Raw genomic sequence first — 19846 nt, 5'->3', positions numbered from 1 at the left:
CAATTCTTTGAACATCTGATGGTCAATGGTATCTGAAGAGACTGCTTGAGCCAAGATCCTTTGAAAAATGGTGGGAAAATTTTGGGGTATGACATGATGCTATAATATTTGTTAATTGCGATGAGACTCACCCTTATATATTGTCATTTTCAGATTGAGGATAACGGCTTTTTGACTTGGTGAAGATTAGCTCATGAGTCAGTGCGTTTAGTTTAGCGTCAGGTGCCATGCTCTGATACTGTAACACTGGGGACGCGACATTTTTGAAGTTATGTTTTATAACTCTAGTTGTTTATTTTAATGTTTGAAGGATAAAGTTTTAAATATTTTGAACTTATCCGTGCGATTTAATTTTCGCTGTGTTAACATGAAGTGTTCTAATTTTATGATGAATTTCCTTCAGTGAATGCATGACATATACGTCTGATGTTTGTTTTAAAATTTTAATTGTGGCACCCTTGTTTTCATGTACTTTGAATAATTTATTTAAGGCTAAATTATAGTTTTAGTCCCCCTGTTTTGGTATTTTCACGATTTTGGTCCCCCTATTTTATTTTTAAACAGTTTTAGTCCCCCATCCCAATTTTGTTCATAAACAGTGCATGATCCGTACATGAACAGTACATGACCGTACATGAACAGTACATGACCAGTTGGTTCAAAATTGGGATGGGGGACCAAAATCGTGAAATTGTCAAAATAGGAGGACTAAAACTGTAATTTAGCCTTTTTTTTAATTGTCGCGGGGTTTAGAAGGGTGTTACAAACCCTGCGGTGCAGAAATTTTCTGAACTTTGAAACAACGTATCTTTTGAACCATGATACTTTTTAGTTGTCGTTTTGGGCGTTGCAAAGCTAATTGAATGTTTTATATGATAATTTGGTGAGATGGGCAATGGACCGACTTTATTTTTTTTTTAAAACTGATTCAATTGCTTTGCTAAAGTATTGTTTTAAAACCGAATTTATTTTGTGAGTATGGCAATGTATTAGTGTAATGATGGATGAGTTGTGCTTATTGCTATGTTTATTGTGTCAAATGTGTAAATGATCGAATGATTGGGGAAGCATGTGCATACTTGTTGGTGATGATAATGGTGATTTATGGTGAGGCGACGTATTTCATCGGATCGATGATGTGTAAGTATGTCATATGTGTGCATTCATTCATAAATCATTTTGGTGATGGATCCCGGTGATGTTTGGATCAATGGTGGGCATAATTCTCGTTGTGTGGAATTAATTCATGGTGATGTTTAGATCGGTCAGGTGGATTAATTCCACGACTTATTGGTACCACATGCATAGTGTCAGTTGGTTCATATGCATTTTGTCATAACATGATTGAATGGATTTTCAGTGTTCTGTTGGGTGATGTATTTGTTGTGGTTGATGAATGACAATTGAAAATATGAATATATTGCAAATTGTGTGAATGACATATTATGATGTTTTGTTGCTTATGAATGCATAATATTTATTAATTGTGAGACTCACCCATACATGTTGATATTTTCAGATTGAGGAGTCGCGATTTATTGCTCGGTGAGGATAGCTTGTAGAGCTCATCCGATAGTTTGGTGTCGTGTCAATCATTCTCTTATAGTGTAACACTGGAAACAATTTAGTTTAGAGTTTAACTTACTTACTTTATTTAATGGTTTTGGTTTTATTCCATTACTTGTATTTGGTGATGCGTACTTTTCGCTGTGTTAAACATGATATTGTTTATTTAATAAATTTTTTTCTAATAATGCATGACAATAAACACATGTTTGGTTTAAATTAATTGTGGCACCCTTGTTTTTATGTTTTACTCTGATTATTTTATTAATTGCAGCGGGATTTAGAAGGGTGTTACATACAACTCCGATACATAATCATCAATGACATTCGCAGGAGGCATAACAGTATTTGGATTTAAGTACTCGTAGAGGTTCTTAAGTTCTTATGTGCAAGGATGACAGAAGCCCATAAATGCACTAACCGCGGTTCCATTTGATTTCCATCAACTACCTCACCAACAGGTACATAGGTGACAACAACACTTAAGATGGAATGTTTCTCTGCATAAATTAATCACTAAATCTACAAAATTAAAAAGCTAGTACTAAGTTAGTACCTTTTGGATAATAGTTTTACAGATGAAAAAGCTAAGTTTACTAAAATATCAAACAATAATCAAAACTAATTTGCATACACATGGTATAATTTACTTAAGATAGCTTATTATCATATTCTACTAGTTTATGCAGAGTTTACCATCTTCACGGTAAAAGCTGTGAATACAAGATCACACTCACAAAGATGTTTTTGATTCATGGCAAACTCAACAAGCATACAAGCAACAAGGCACAAGCAGAAGAACTCAAATAAAAGCAAGCATTAATCACTTATGACAGAGCAGGTCGACCTACTATGCATATAGGTCGACTCAACATAAGCAAAACAAGAAGAATGCAGAAAAGCAGCAGTTAGGTCGACCTACTGTCAAACCAGGTCGACCTAAAATGGAGAAAATTCCATACACTTCTGCTAGGTCGACCCACACATCAACTAGGTCGACCTAAATTGAAGAAATGTCCCAAAACGCCCTTGAAGAGAATTCTGGTCGACCTACTTCCCTAACAGATCGACCTAACTGGGAGCAAATATCATTCAAAACTAATGCACCTCTGCTAGGTCGACCTAAGCACTACAAGAGGTCGACCTAATTGATCAAAAATGCCAAAATTTCTGGTTTTCTCTGCTCCAACTGATAAGCTCTCATATATATTGTCCAAGGTTCAATTATTGCAATCAACACCAACGACTGAAAGATACACAAAGTCTTCTCATCTTCGTTCTTTATCATCTCCAACACAATTACACATAATCATTCTTGCGTTGAGGGTTAGTGATCGAGTTCGATAACGTCCATGGAACGAAATTGAAGATTCCTAGTGGGTGAAGATTTGTGGGGTTTTTGGTGAATAAAATCTGAGGGTTTTGTCCTCCAAGATAGGTGATTCTTGGGGGTTTTTTTATCAAGAGGTTTCATCAAGGATCCATCTGAGTGTGAAGATTGAAGAACAAGGGTTCAAGGCAATTCAAGACACTGCAGAAAAGGGATCAAGTGAAGCTCTTTGATCACCTTGATCTGGCTCAAGATTAAGGGGGAAGAAGATTCAAAGGATCGACAAATTCGGTTTACTATTTATCGCTTTGCTTTCTTCTTTGTATAAACTGCTTTCAACATTAATGGAAGATTTCCCAATTTCAATTTGGAATTGGGGGCAGACGTAGTCGTAGCGAGGACGATCGATGAACTGCCTGAACAAATATCGTGTTCTTGTCGCTTTTATCTTTTCATTTACGTTCTGTTCATATTTGGTCATAATTGCAAAATTGATTAATGATTCAAGTGTTAAAATTGTGAATTAAAGTTCTGCACAAACATCACAATTCACCACATCTTGAATCATCATCAATTTGAACATTATCACCAAGTGTTTGTCTTTTTGCTCATACCATTATTACTGCATTGCAAACCAAAGTGTGTCAGTTTAGAAGTTAATTGATTTTTAGCTGTGAAACGTATTGATTCGATAACATATCACTTCATCGTTAATCTCAATTATCTTGTGGTTTTGTCACATATACGACCCTTGCAATAACGGTCCGGAATAGACGCAAGTCGACTCAGGCTAGCGTCTAACAAGTGGCATCAAGAGCTTGGTTAATTCCGTGCTACGTGAAACACTTATTGGAAAGATGGCTTCCGGACCTAAAGGGGCTCATAATAGAGCTCCAGTTTACAACGGTGAAAACTATGGCTATTGGAAGGATTGTATGTGTGTCCATATCAATGCAATTGATAGGAACATCTAGACAACTATTGTTAATGGTCCCTTTCAGATCACCATAACAAATGCAGCTGGTGCAGTTGTCCCAAAACCAGAAAATACTTGGGATGCTGAAGATGAAAAGAGATATGCATACGATTGGAAAGCGAGAAACATTCTAATCTCAGCTCTAGGAGTTGATGAATACTATCGCGTTTACCATTGTAGATCCGCTAAAGCTATGTGGGACACATTGCAAGTTGCCCACGAGGGAACGGATGATGTCAAACTAGCTAGGATCAATACGTTAACTCAAGAGTTCGAACTGTTCCACATGGAAGATGGTGAATCCATCGAAAACATGCAGAAGAGATTCGTTCACCTGAAAAATCAGTTAAATTCTCTTGATAGACCTGTTTCCAATGCAGTTGCTACTAACAAAATCTTAAGATGTTTGAACAGGGAATGGCAACCCAAGGTTACAGCAATAAAGGAAGCAAATGATCTAAACACCTTAGACATTACCACTCTCTTTGGTAAACTAGAGGAACATGACAACACCTTAAATGCCTTGACATGCATGAGAAAAGGGCAAAGAAAGAAAAGAACATGGAGAAAGAGGTAGAGAAGAAGTCAATAGCTCTAAAGGCTTCAAGCTCCAAGACCTCAAGACAAGAGCTAGAGGATAGTGATACAAGTGATGACGAAGACTCCGATGATGAGGAAATGGGACTGTTTGTCCGAAGATACAACAAATATCTAAAGAAAAATGGAGCAAAACATTCTGACAAAGGCTTGATCAACTATAGAAAGCAATCAAACAAGTTCAAACAAGATGACAACAACAAAGGAAAAATCAAAGGCCCTTGCTTTTATTGTGGGAAAGCCGGTCACTACAAACCGGATTGTCCATACCTTAAAAAGGAAAAAGAGAAGAACCAAAGTAAAAGTCATAACAAATCTAAGAGAGCCTACATAGCATGGGAAAGTGATTCATCTAGTGAAAGCTCATCAAGCGATGAAGAAGAATCAGCAAACCTATGTTTTATGGCTCATCAACACAAGAAAAAGAAAGCTGTAAGTCATCTTAAACCTGAACTCGTAGATAAGGTATCTCATTCTCAACTAAAACTTGCTTTTGAAGAATTACATAGAGATGCAATTAAAGCTTTCAAACTTTTGGCCTCAAATAAGAAAATCTTTTCATATCTTGAACCAAAAGTTGAGAAAACCGAAAAGGATATGGAAGCTTTAAAACAATCTATGCTAGACATTCAAAAGGATAAAGTTAAAATAGATCCTACATCATGGTTTGGTTGTGAGACATGTCACATTTGGCAAAAAGAAGTAAGAGATCTAAAAGCCAAATTAGACAAGTCTCTACAACCAAAAGTGACCTTTGCGGTTGATCCAAATAAGTTCAAAAGATCGTATACTCCTTTATATAGTAAATACACTTTTGTACCAAAAGTATCAACTAGCAAAACAGCATATTCTCATCATATTACCTGTCATTATTGTTGCAAAAAGGGTCATACCATTGAAAAATGCAAATTTAGGAGGATTTTAGTTCCTAAAGGAGTATTTCAATGGTTGCCTAAGTGCAACAAATTATGTACTCACTACCAAGGACCCAATGAAAATTGGGGACCTCCCTCTCTAAATTAATTTTGCAGGAAAAGTGTCTTGACATTGCCGAAAGGTTGTGGTTCCTTGATAGCGGATGTTCAAGACACATGACGGGAGACCTATCTCTTTTCGTTGAGTTTCAAGCAAAGAAAAAGGGGTATGTCACCTATGGAGATAACAATCGGGGAGCCATACTTGGTAAAGGAAGTGTAGGTAACCCTTCTACCACGACTATAACTGATGTGCTGCTAGTAGAAGACCTTAAACATAATCTTTTAAGTATAAGTCAATTGTGTGACAAAGATTTTAAAGTAATGTTTACAAATTCTGGCTGCACAATAGAACATACTAAGAAAAGAGACATTATGTTTAAGGGCTTAAGAGTAAACAACATCTACATGCTAAACTTGGATGAGGTATCTAAGTCTAGTACCAAGTGTCTAATTGCTCTAGGCGAAGACTCATGGCTTTGGCATAGACGTCTCGCCCACGTAAATTTTGACTTACTTAATAAAGTTGTCACAAAAGATTTAGTAATCGGCTTACCTAAAATGAAGTTTTCAAAAGATCATCTATGTGATGCTTGTCAAAAGGGAAAGCAAACAAAAATCTCTTTTAAATCAAAGAACGTGGTTTCAACATCACGCCCTCTTGAACTACTTCACATGGATCTCTTTGGCCCTTCAAGGACTAAAAGCATAGGTGGAAACACCTATGGTTTTGTCATTGTCGATGATTACTCTAGATTTTGTTGGACAATCTTTCTACCTAGTAAGGATCAAACTTTTCCAGCTTTCACACAATCTGCAAGATTATGTCAAAATAAAATGAACAAAATAGTTGCAATTCGAAGTTGTCATACCCCAAATTTGTCCTACCCTTTCAATTTCTAACTGGCTTAGACTTCTCATCTCATGTACATACTCCATTAGGTCATTAACATAATTCATGCATCATTAACCAATAATTTGACATGGGATCAAGGGTTTCTAGTGTTAAGGTCCCTCTATGGTTTCGAGATTCCTACTTCAGATATGTGTCAAGCGGTTCTTATGTGTGCACTAAAACGCATATTATGGTTGATTCACACACTTCTTCTTCAAGTTACAAGGTGCGCATCCATCAAAAGTTTAACTGGGGATCGCTGAGTCAGGTTTTCTTATTCTTGGTGTTTGAGTTTGTAGTCCATCAACAACAACTAATTCGTATCCTCGAAAGATTCCGTCAAATGCGTTGTTGTTTAGGTGGGTTGGAATACAAGGGCACGGCAAGTATGAAATGTCATGGAACTATTTGATTATGTTCAGAATTTATTCGAAGATTTAGGCATAAATCGATACAAAGAGTTTCATTCAAGATTCATTCCTTGATGCCATCTTCTATCTAAAAGTGAATCATCCAATTTGGAAAAGGGATTGAAAGTTCAGTTGAAACATGAAAAAGGAGTTCAATTGGAAAAGGAGACCTTCACAATTATTCAAGACTTTCAATTTAACCATGTTTCAAGTGTACAAGGCCAAACTTCATCCATACGAGTGAGCTGGAAGTATATGTCATGATTGATTCAATCTTACAAAAGTCCTTAAGGATGTCTCAGGCAAGCATATTGAAATGAACATGGAGCCAAAGCATTTCATATGAGTTTCATACAAGATTCATTCATTTAAATTCGATTGTTTACAAAAATTACAATAAAAACACGCCATTCATCATCATTGAAAAATCAACTCAGACTGCTGCTCCAATTCTGTCCGCGGAAATATGTCGAGCCGAGTCCACTTCAGCCCCTCATTGAATTGAATCCTGCTACATACATACTTCACAAATTCATCAAAAAGGAAAATTTCAAGTGCGCTTCACATCTTGTCCTCCCGTCCATGTAAAATCGATCCACCATATATGCCATATGTCTTCCATCTTCATATCACGCAACTTCCCATATGCTGTCCACGTTACTGCACCTGCAACTTTGAACAAATTAAACCATAACAAATCCACATCACCATCCCATATCAATTCAAAAACAGAGTTTGGGAAAAAAGAGAAAAAACAAAAATGCAGAGCTGCTGCCATATACCTCATTCAGCCTACACAAATCAGCTCCACATTCAATATGACCCCGCAGCATACACACACGTTCCAAACAAATCCATAGAAACCATTCACAAACCATTAACAGAAAAGCAGCCCCAAACTTCAAACAGTTTCAAACCTACAAAATTCAGCAAAGCCATAAACCACATAACCTAATTGCCTCTCAAGAGAATAGCCAAAAACAATTCCTAAGCAGTTACAAACTTCTAACCAACCTAACTATTTCTAACAGAATTTCACTAACAGATTCTCACATTAACTAACCTCCCAACATTCAGTTAACAACCTAACTGCATTTAACAGAATTGTAACTAACTTTCAAAACAGCCATAACAGAATTCAGCAACCTTTAACAGAAATTCAAGAGAAATTGAGAAGAACAACTAACCTTGAAAAAGCTCTATATAACAGAGTTGAATCTCCCTTCAACAGCTCTCTCTCTCTATTCATTCCTCACACAGAATTCACCATCTTCATCTTCATTCAACCTTCTCCATCTTCTTCAATTCACAGAATAAAAATCGCTTGAACCTTTTCTCAATCGTTTCTCTGAATCTTCATCAACTTTCATTCTTCATCCTCTTCAAGAATCCATCTTCATCACCTTCTTCAATCATCACCATCTTCACTCTCTAAAACTCCATCTTCTTCAATCTTCATCACCACTGAATCATCGATAAACAACAGCAAACTCAATAAACAGTTTAACACAGCTCAACCTCCATTCATATTCAACAAGAAAAATTGATCAGAAAACCACAGAAATCAAGAAGAAGGAGAAGAGGAAACGTGAATCGGATAAGAGGAATAAAGTATTGGAGTTAACACTTACTTCAATTTCTAGTTACCGACACCTTCGAGTCCGCAATAACTTCAATCTTCATCGTTACTTTTTCTGCTTTCAACGCCGTCAATACGCAACAACAGTGATCTTCAGTTTCTTCTCCACCGCAAACGACGACGCTATCTCCACATTGTTCTTCACTTCAATTCAGCAATCGAACTCCTTCATCTTCCAAATTCGTAGAACAACAACAATCACTATCACGTAATCTTCAATCACCATCAACGCCATAGAAGTCTCCATAGAAATCTTCATTTGTTCACGGCGGAGATCGGGAGTAATGAGAGAATGAGAGCGATGCGAAGACGAGCGGAAAGTGGGACGCATCAGAGAGAGAAATTTGAGACCGAATGAAATTGAAGGCGAGAGGGAGCCGGAGAAGTTATCGGCGATGGTGGAGCGAGGAAGATCTCCGGCCGCCGTTTTGAGTGAGTGAGGGAGAAGGATGTGAAGCCCAAAGGTCACAAAACTCTAACCCTAAATCCCCTTTCAATTTTTGTTTTGATTTTGATTAATTGAAATTAGTTGCATTAGTGGAGATTAATCATGCTTAGTCTAAGATTTGAATCATCATTAACATAAAATCTGAAATAATTGAATCTGGATCAATAACACTCACGGGCTTGAATTCTGATTCTAACACCTCTGGGCCCATCATCTTTTTTCTTGCCACGAAATCTAAACAAAAACCAGCTTGGGCCGAATTTCCTTTCCCACCCCTCTAGGCCCATGCGCATCATTTTGGTGTGCTGAAAAATCAATAAACAAAAACTGCCCCCTGGGCCTCCATCTGCATGGGCCTGCGCCCCAATTACTTTTCACACCTTAAATTCAATTGACACCCCCTCTGTTAATAGTTTCTTCTCAAATAATAAAAATTGATTTTCTCTAATTCTTTTCGGCTTATTAATTCACGTTTTCTTAAATAAAAATGACAAAAACATTTTTCTACTCAATTGACTTTTAGGAATTTTATTAGAATTTTAATTGGTAGTTTTTTTTTCTTGATTTCTAATTGGTTGATAACTCATAAAAAAATGACATTAAAAAGGTCATAAAAAATAGTAGTATTTTTTTTAGACTAATTTTGTACTAATACTTGAATTGTTTCTCTTTATGCTTTTGTACCATTTCCATGCTATTTGTTTCGTATAATTGTTGTGTGATTTGGTTACTTGTTTTTGGCCATATTTTTGCCTACTTTGTTAATACCGTTTTAATGCTTCTTTTAGAATCTATCCCATTGTTAACATAACTTTAGAAGATTAGAATAACTTAGATTAGAGAATAGGTTAGTTCCCCATTGCATTCTTTTTCTTTTCAACTTTTAAAACATTAATAAAAGGAAGATGCGAATCACATTAAGCAAGTGATAGAGAAATGAGTGGGATTCATTCCCTAATCTATTTCTCAATCACTTAGTGGCATAGAAACGAGTGGGATTCATTCCCTAATCTGTTTCTCAGTCACTACTTAATGGGAGAGAAACGAGTGGGATTCATTCCCTAATCTGTTTCTCAAACATTAATTAATGAGAGAGAAATGAGTGAGATTCATTCTCTAATCTGTTTCTCAAACATTACATAATGGGATGGAAGTGAGTGGGATTCATTCCCTAATCTGCTTCTCGATCATTATACATTTTATGTGATTCGAATCGTGAAGTAAACTCCCTTAAAAAATACACAACCAAAAACACTTTAAAACATCTAACAATGATTCAGACTAAAGCAAAGTAGAGAAAGTGGTGAGTGGCCCGGTATTGGGAACTGTTCACCACTCATCTATCCTAAAAGACACAAACCAATCATTTCTTTTTCTTTTGCCTCGTTGGCACCTAAGGGCAATGTCATTTCCGTTCGTACGCATCGTAGGTCTTCCCTTATGCAAGAACGTGAACGTTGACTCCGCCCAATTAAAAAACACAAAAACAAACAGAAAATCTTTAGCCGAGCTACGGTAACTCTGATTCCTGAAAAGGATACGTAGGCAGCGGGGTAGGGCCCGTGCGAGTACAATTCTTTATTTTCCCTACATTTTGCTTTCATTTCGCATATAGACATAGACATAGTACACACCCTTTAGATAGAAACAAACATAGGTGGATACCATCGAGTACGATGGGCGTGAGGGGTGCTAGCACCTTCCCCTCGCGTAACCGACTCCCGTACCTTGATTCTCTGGTCGCAAGACCTTGTTCCTTCCTTTGCCAGGTTGTCTGATATTCCTTTCCCTTATGGGATAAATATATTGGTGGCGACTCTGTTCATTTTTCGCGAGCGTGCGACAGCTGGCGACTCTGCTGGGGAATGTTGCTAGACCTATTGCGGGTCCATCCTTAGTGAGTCGATCCTAGCCTATCCGTTTGTTTGTTTATTTACTGGGTGTGCTATGTTTTGTCTATACGTGCCTTTATTTATTTTGTGTATTTATTTTATGTTTCGCATGTCCTGTTTATTTTCCGCTTGCATATCATGTTTATTTCTGCTTGCACATCATGCATATGGATTATATTTTGTGTTCCTTGGGGTCTTCTGTTCTGTTTTGCAGGTTGGGTGGGATGTTCTATGAGGTAAAAGGCCCAATACCCAGGCCAGAGTGACACATAGGATACCTAGGACAGAGTGGATAGTCATGACGCCAACAGAATGTCAGGTTCTGTTGATTGCGATCATGAGACCCACGACCAGTCGAGGTTCAAATGAGATACCGTTGTTGGCATGTATTTGCAACAATGATGGTGTTTCAGGAGAACTGATAACGCTGGAAGCCATTGACCTACCTTGACCTAGATTCACCTGTGAGTGGGGTGGGATATACATGACAGGTACCGTTGGTGACTATTCTGTTCTGTTGGTGACTATTGGTTTTCCTGGTATTCAAAAAGGTGTCGGACCTTTGATCCTGTGACATTTGACCTGTATCAGTTATTCAGAGGATTGTACAGTGGTTACTAAGATTATATGGACCGTGGATCCCATGCTTTTGCATTGCATAACATCATTGCTTTGTCCACTCCATTTATGAAAGATCCTAAAGTCTATTTCCAAAAAAAGAGAAAAGAAAAGATATGTAAAAGAAAAGGAAATAGAAAAGCAAAAAGAAAAGAAAAGATATTCTATACAAAAAAAAAAAAGAAGCTTTGATTCCAAAAAAGAAAAATGAAAGATTGTGAAAAGACTTTAGGATCTCTCATAAATGAAACATGCATTCATATTATCATGCATTTCATAGTTCTATCAGAAGCTTATTGGGGTCCTTTTCAATCCAGATTTCTGCTTCATCAACAAATTTGACTTCCCTACATCTGTATCACACAAGGATTAAACAGAAGAGAATCATGGACCGTCTTGAACAAAATCAGGTTGAACTTCGTAAGGACATGGATACTATGGGGGAGAGGATGACCCAACTCTTGGAGACTCTCCATGCTGTTGTTCAAGGGCAAGAAGAGCTAAGACAAAGTGTTGCTAAGTTGGCTAATGGTACTCCAACCACTGTTGCTAATGGGGGGTCAAAACCTGTGCATGTGGAAATTCATAATAAGGAGGATTCACATCATGAGAATGATTCTGAATTTGAAGCTTTCAAGTTCCCAATCGAGGAAAATGAGAGAAAATTCCATCTCCTGGAAGAAAGATTGAAAGCTTTAGAAGGTCGAAGCTCCTCCGGTTTAAATGCTATTGATTTGTGTCTAGTACCTGATATCAAGATTCCTGCTAAATTCAAAGTCCCCAGTTTTGAGAAATACAAGGGTACTACTTGTCCGATGAGTCACATCAAGGCATTCTGTAACAAGATGGCTCCGTATGCAGAAAATGACAAGCTTCTAATGCATTTCTTTCAGGATAGCCTAAGTGGGGCATCTCTTGAATGGTATACACGACTCGAACGAACTCATGTCCGCACATGGGATGAACTAGCAGAGGCTTTTCTCAGACATTACAAGTACAACAGTGACATGGCTCCTACTAGACTACAACTCCAAAGTTTAACTCAGAAAGTTGATGAGTCTTTTAAAGAGTATGCACAAAGGTGGAGAGAAATAGCTTCCAGAGTCCAACCTCCACTTTTGGAACGAGAGCTTGTAGACATGTTCATGAATACTTTGAAAGATCCCTATCTGAACATGATGGTTGGATGTGCTTCCTCCGAATTCTCAAATTTGGTTGTCGTAGGAGAACGAATTGAAAACGCCTTAAGGGTTGGTAAGATTCAGGATATTGCTTATGTTTCCGAACTCACAGAAGAAGAGAAAAGTGAAATAAATGCAGTTTCTGAGATCGCAGAAGAGGAAATCCCTGCTTATCCTCAGGTTCAGGTTCCTAACTATCAGATGGTACTAGTTTCTCCTGGCCAATATATTCCACAAGCCTTTGCCACCACTATCAATCAACAACCCCAGATGGTCCAACAACAACCGGTTCAGTATCTGCCACAAAAGCAATGTGCTCCACATCAACAAGGTCATCCGAATCAACGCCAACCTAGAAATAATTTGGAACGAAGAAATGCTCCGTTGGACCAGATTCCTATGACATACAGTAAACTTCTGCCATATCTAGTTCAAAGCTTGTTGGTGACTCCCAAATCTCTGAAGCCTCCACCACAGCCGTTTCCACCTGGGTATGACCCTAATGTGCAATGTGGGTATCACGCTGGATCAGCAGGGCACTCAATTGAGGACTGCAACGCTTTCAAAGCCAAAGTACAACAATTGATTGACGAGAGGTACATAACCCTTCAAGGAGGAAACATGTGTGTGAATGGAATTCCCTTGCCCGAGTAAGAGCCTGGATTTTAGAAAGTCTCAAAAATCAACAAATTCCCTGTTTAAACTCGTTGATATGATAATAATAAAAGCGCCTCTCCTTCCCAAGGTTCTTGTGCTCAATTGTATCCCTAAGGGTTGGTGTTTCACTTGGTGTTTTGAGCTTTCCTTACAAAAGATAGCTTTTCTAAGTTTGATGAACTTGCAAGGTTCTTCCATGTTTGATGGCGAATACTTTATCCAACATCTATGCTTGGGGCTCCCGCACGAGGGATAAGCAAGACGTACTCTTATCTTGAGCATTGCATCACTCGCATTGCTCGAATCCCTAAAGTGAGGCAAAAATTTACAAATCCTGGGTGACTTTGTTGGAGTTTTCTTTTGAAGTAATCTGAAGAGTTTAGAAAGAACTACAAAAAGTAGTCAAGATCAACAAGTCCAGACGGAGTCAAGCCTCCTCAACAATGGCAATCATCAATTCATTTTTGCATTCTCATTTGTAGTTTTCCTTGTTTTGTTAAATGTTACTTCCATGTAAAACTTGTTTGTTTTTTAATGAAAACAAAAATACATTGCATATGCTAGTTTCGAATCAATCCATTCGTGTTCACTCACATATTTCTGTCTATCGATATCAAACTCTGGTTTAAGCAAAAAATATCAAAAGGAGAATGATGAAAAAATAAAAACGCAAAATCTTTAACCATGTGCTTTTGAATAAAACCCCGCTGAGGATGTACAGGCATTGTTTCAAATCCCCAAACACTGGAGATATAAGGGAGATAGACCCTCTTTAACCCCTTTGAGCCTTGAAGTAGGAGTTTCTTTTCTATACAAAAAAAAAAACCTCACATTTAACCCAGGGGCAGGGTAGCGTTCAATTATCCTAATCGAGCAATCCAAATTCACCAGGAGTGTGCATCCAAGGATACAATAATGGTTATCCTTCAAAAGGTTGAGAAAAGTCAATATCACAATGGTAATCCCTCATCAACCAAATAATGAGGCAGTCACAATCACCTCTCGCAAATCAAAGATTCAGGATCACACGACTTGTTCAAAAAAAAAAAAAAAAGAAAGCCCGCTAAGTCAACAACTTGAAAACAAGTGACTTAGGCAAAAATTAGGGCATCCCGCTGGACTCCAAAATAAAATTCAAAAGAATTTGTCCAGGCAAAAAGTTAGGGAAACAAAAAAGGAAATGCAAAGCAGAAACGAAAAACGAGGATTACAACATAAAGATCCTCATCAAAAGAACAAAGTCGTGTGATCAGGCACCAAAAACAAAAGGGGAAAGGTGACCGCCATGTCTAGAAGACCTCATCAATCCCTCAATCATTTCAAACTCCTTTTGAAGGATGAACGCTCGTATCAAGTTAAGTTGAACTTAGGACTGAAGAACATCACGAAGAATGGGTGGGTTAGGTTAGACTTTGAGCCCTAAATCCTTTCTTTCTAAAACTGTGAACCAGGCCACGTTACAACCCTTAAAAGACCTAATTGAAGCTGGGTTTATTTCAAAAGCATACCACACCAAGTTGCGTAAAACTGACTCCTAGATGTTTGCTTACCATTTGTGTTGATATCGATATGACAAATAATTCAAACACTGAATGTCACAACTTTGTTTTAATAACTTTGATCTCGAAGCTAGCATAAGCATCGCATTAGGATTATCATCTTCAAAACAAATATCTTTTACTTGTGAATAAACACTTAACATCAAGGAAGATCAAACAATGAACAACTGTAGAAAAAGTTGATCGATTCCATGAGCCATTCACTTCAAAGGCTGATTACTCCAAGGGGCAAGTTGTGTGAAGACTTTGTCAACTGAGGCATCCATTCAAGCTTCCATCAATCTGGGGCAATCAAGTCGAGGAACCCCTCTTGGGTTCAACCAATCTGGGGCAGATACGTCGAGATTCGACAAATCTCTCCAAGGATCCCTTGAGGCAAATTCCTTTGTAGTGCACGAAGCTTGGGGCACAATCTTCTGAGTTTTATTGTCTCTCCATGATCATAGGAGTTTATCTCTCCTGGAACCATGGCTTCTCCCCAAGCACATGAGTTTATTTCTCATGGGAGTTGTCCCATTCCCCGACCCGGTCTCCTCTTCTGAAGTTCTCATCCTCAACATGGTGAATCGAGGGAATCTCCTCAAGCTCACCATCCCCAAGCAATTCAAGATGTAGGGAAAGTCAGATGAAGTCACTTCCTCCCCAACAGAGCTACATTCCAACCCTCAAGGTAGTTGCCAATAATCTTTGGTACTGTAGGTTTTCCAACACCGATTCATATTGATAGCTCAGGACCACAAGCAACGGACCCCAATAATCATGCTAACGCCTTTATTTGGCACTTTGCATATAGAATCCATTGCATATAACATTGCATCTTCAAAAGCGTAGCATTTCCATTAAGGTGGATCATTACGCCATAAAAAAATTCAAACATACATCAATGCATAAGCCAGTTTGTGTGTGCCCAAAAGGTACGAAGTAACACATATACCCTCAGAAGAAGTGTCATCTTCTCTCTCCAGTGTGGATCAGACACAATGTCTTTCTTTGTCAGAATCGTTGTCTCCGAGGTTATTTCCCGCGTGCTGCGTGAAGATTAGAGTGCGAATGAGGATGGGCATTCAACCCATCTCATTTTTCAACCGTTTGAATAACCATACTTGGTGTGTGGCAATTCGAACGATTGCCACTCTTGATGAGTTACACCCCGCCTTGGGCCTGGGGGATTAATGTAATTCTTATGCTTCGCCAGCATCAACATCTTCGTGAATCTCCAATGTTTACCGATGTCTTTTGATCGAGTCTAGTCGTTACTAGTCTCCGTGGTCCCTTCCCCCGTACGGAAAAACTTTTTAGATCCGACCCCCGTGTTGTGAACCATTTACCTTCCAACTTTCGAACAATTTCAAAGCCCAGTTCTCGCCCTGGCAGATCAAGTCAAAATCCAGTTCCCGCCCTGGTAATCATTTTCAAAATCCAGTTCCCGTCCTGGTAATCATTTTTGCAAATCCAGTTCCCGTCCTGGTAATCATTTTCAAAATCCAGTTCCCGTCCTGGTAATCATTTTCAAAATCCAGTTCCCGTCCTGGTAATCATTTTTGCAAATCCAGTTCCCGTCCTGGTAATCATTTTCAAAATCCAGTTCCCGTCCTGGTAATCCTTTTCCAAATCCAGTTCCCGTCCTGGTAATCCTTTTCCGAATCCAGTTCCCGTCCTGGTAATCATTCAAAGCCCAATTCCCGCCTTGGCAAACCTTTTTTCAAAGTCCAGTTATCGCCCTGGCAAACTTTTTCAGAGTCCAGTTCTCGCCCTGGCAAACTTTTTCAAAGTCCAGTTCCCGCCCTGGCAAATCATTTCTTTCATTTTCAGTCCTCGTCTGATATTTTATGGTGAAGTCAGTTCTCGCCTGACAACCACCATTCATCCATAATTTATTACTATAAAACCAATTCCCAATCCCCAGCAAGTCATTATCCTCTTTCCTCATTCAACCATAACATCCATAAATCATTCCACCAGCAAAAAAATTCTCTTTCCCCAGCAGATATAAAAAAAAAATAAGGATAACACTTACACCATCTTCTCTTCAGGACAAATTTCTGGTACTTTGATATTTAATCTTCTTCTACCTCGAATGTTCGAAAGGCTAGCGCCAATCTCACCTTCAGGTTTAAGACGATTAAATAGGGGCAGCTGTCATACCCCAAATTTGTCCTACCCTTTCAATTTCTAACTGGCTTAGACTTCTCATCTCATGTACATACTCCATTAGGTCATTAACATAATTCATGCATCATTAACCAATAATTTGACATGGGATCAAGGGTTTCTAGTGTTAAGGTCCCTCTATGGTTTCGAGATTCCTACTTCAGATATGTGTCAAGCGGTTCTTATGTGTGCACTAAAACGCATATTATGGTTGATTCACACACTTCTTCTTCAAGTTACAAGGTGCGCATCCATCAAAAGTTTAACTGGGGATCGCTAAGTCAGGTTTTCTTATTCTTGGTGTTTGAGTTTGTAGTCCATCAACAACAACTAATTCGTATCCTCGAAAGATTCCGTCAAATGCGTTGTTGTTTAGGTGGGTTGGAATACAAGGGCACGGCAAGTATGAAATGTCATGGAACTATTTGATTATGTTCAGAATTTATTCGAAGATTTAGGCATAAATCGATACAAAGAGTTTCATTCAAGATTCATTCCTTGATGCCATCTTCTATCTAAAAGTGAATCATCCAATTTGGAAAAGGGATTGAAAGTTCAGTTGAAACATGAAAAAGGAGTTCAATTGGAAAAGGAGACCTTCACAATTATTCAAGACTTTCAATTTAACCATGTTTCAAGTGTACAAGGCCAAACTTCATCCATACGCGTGAGCTGGAAGTATATGTCATGATTGATTCAATCTTACAAAAGTCCTTAAGGATGTCTCAGGCAAGCATATTGAAATGAACATGGAGCCAAAGCATTTCATATGAGTTTCATACAAGATTCATTCATTTAAATTCGATTGTTTACAAAAATTACAATAAAAACACGCCATTCATCATCATTGAAAAATCAACTCAGACTGCTGCTCCAATTCTGTCCGCGGAAATATGTCGAGCCGAGTCCACTTCAGCCCCTCATTGAATTGAATCCTGCTACATACATACTTCACAAATTCATCAAAAAGGAAAATTTCAAGTGCGCTTCACATCTTGTCCTCCCGTCCATGTAAAATCGATCCACCATATATGCCATATGTCTTCCATCTTCATATCACGCAACTTCCCATATGCTGTCCACGTTACTGCACCTGCAACTTTGAACAAATTAAACCATAACAAATCCACATCACCATCCCATATCAATTCAAAAACAGAGTTTGGGAAAAAAGAGAAAAAACAAAAATGCAGAGCTGCTGCCATATACCTCATTCAGCCTACACAAATCAGCTCCACATTCAATATGACCCCGCAGCATACACACACGTTCCAAACAAATCCATAGAAACCATTCACAAACCATTAACAGAAAAGCAGCCCCAAACTTCAAACAGTTTTAAACCTACAAAATTCAGCAAAGCCATAAACCACATAACCTAATTGCCTCTCAAGAGAATAGCCAAAAACAATTCCTAAGCAGTTACAAACTTCTAACCAACCTAACTATTTCTAACAGAATTTCACTAACAGATTCTCACATTAACTAACCTCCCAACATTCAGTTAACAACCTAACTGCATTTAACAGAATTGTAACTAACTTTCAAAACAGCCATAACAGAATTCAGCAACCTTTAACAGAAATTCAAGAGAAATTGAGAAGAACAACTAACCTTGAAAAAGCTCTATATAACAGAGTTGAATCTCCCTTCAACAGCTCTCTCTCTCTCTATTCATTCCTCACACAGAATTCACCATCTTCATCTTCATTCAACCTTCTCCATCTTCTTCAATTCACAGAATAAAAATCGCTTGAACCTTTTCTCAATCTTTCTCTGAATCTTCATCAACTTTCATTCTTCATCCTCTTCAAGAATCCATCTTCATCACCTTCTTCAATCATCACCATCTTCACTCTCTAAAACTCCATCTTCTTCAATCTTCATCACCACTGAATCATCGATAAACAACAGCAAACTCAATAAACAGTTTAACACAGCTCAACCTCCATTCATATTCAACAAGAAAAATTGATCAGAAAACCACAGAAATCAAGAAGAAGGAGAAGAGGAAACGTGAATCGGATAAGAGGAATAAAGTATTGGAGTTAACACTTACTTCAATTTCTAGTTACCGACACCTTCGAGTCCGCAATAACTTCAATCTTCATCGTTACTTTTTCTGCTTTCAACGCCGTCAATACGCAACAACAGTGATCTTCAGTTTCTTCTCCACCGCAAACGACGACGCTATCTCCGCATTGTTCTTCACTTCAATTCAGCAATCGAACTCCTTCATCTTCCAAATTCGTAGAACAACAACAATCACTATCACGTAAAAATCGGGTTCTAGAGGAGCTGGCAAGAACAATGCTGAATGAGGGTAATCTACCTAAGTATTTCTGGGCTGACGCGATTAGCACCGCATGTTATGTTTTGAATAGGATAATAATACGTCCTATACTAAACAAAACTCCCTATGAATTACTAAAAGGTAGAAAACCAAATGTATCTCATCTCCATGTATTCGGTTGCAAGTGTTTTGTCTTGAACAATGGTAAGGATAATCTTGGTAAATTCGATGCTAAAGCTGATGAGGGCATATTCCTTGGTTACTCACAATCTAGCAAAGCATATCGGGTATATAATAAGAGATTACTTATAGTAGAAGAGTCAGTACACGTGTCTTTTGATGAATCTTATACAAAATATGTCGAGAAAGGTCTTTCGTTTAATGGTGCAGGTCCATCCACTGAAGACATTGTCAAAGATAAGGAAGACGAGAATGAAAGTATTGTAAAGAAATATGCTGAGAAATAGAAAGATGAGCCTCGTGATGAAAATGAAAAGGAAAGCATCTCAAATAATGAAGAACTTCCTAAGGCTTGGACAAATGCTAAAGACCATCCCATTGACAACATAATAGGAGACATCTCAAAAGGCGTTACAACACGCTCAAAGATAAGTAACTTCTGTCATCATTTTGCTTTTGTTTCACAAGTTGAGCCGAAAA

Source organism: Vicia villosa, unplaced genomic scaffold, assembly GCF_029867415.1.
Source record: "Vicia villosa cultivar HV-30 ecotype Madison, WI unplaced genomic scaffold, Vvil1.0 ctg.000027F_1_1_1, whole genome shotgun sequence".
Lineage (NCBI taxonomy): Eukaryota > Viridiplantae > Streptophyta > Magnoliopsida > Fabales > Fabaceae > Vicia > Vicia villosa.
This window is presented reverse-complemented; position numbering follows the sequence as displayed.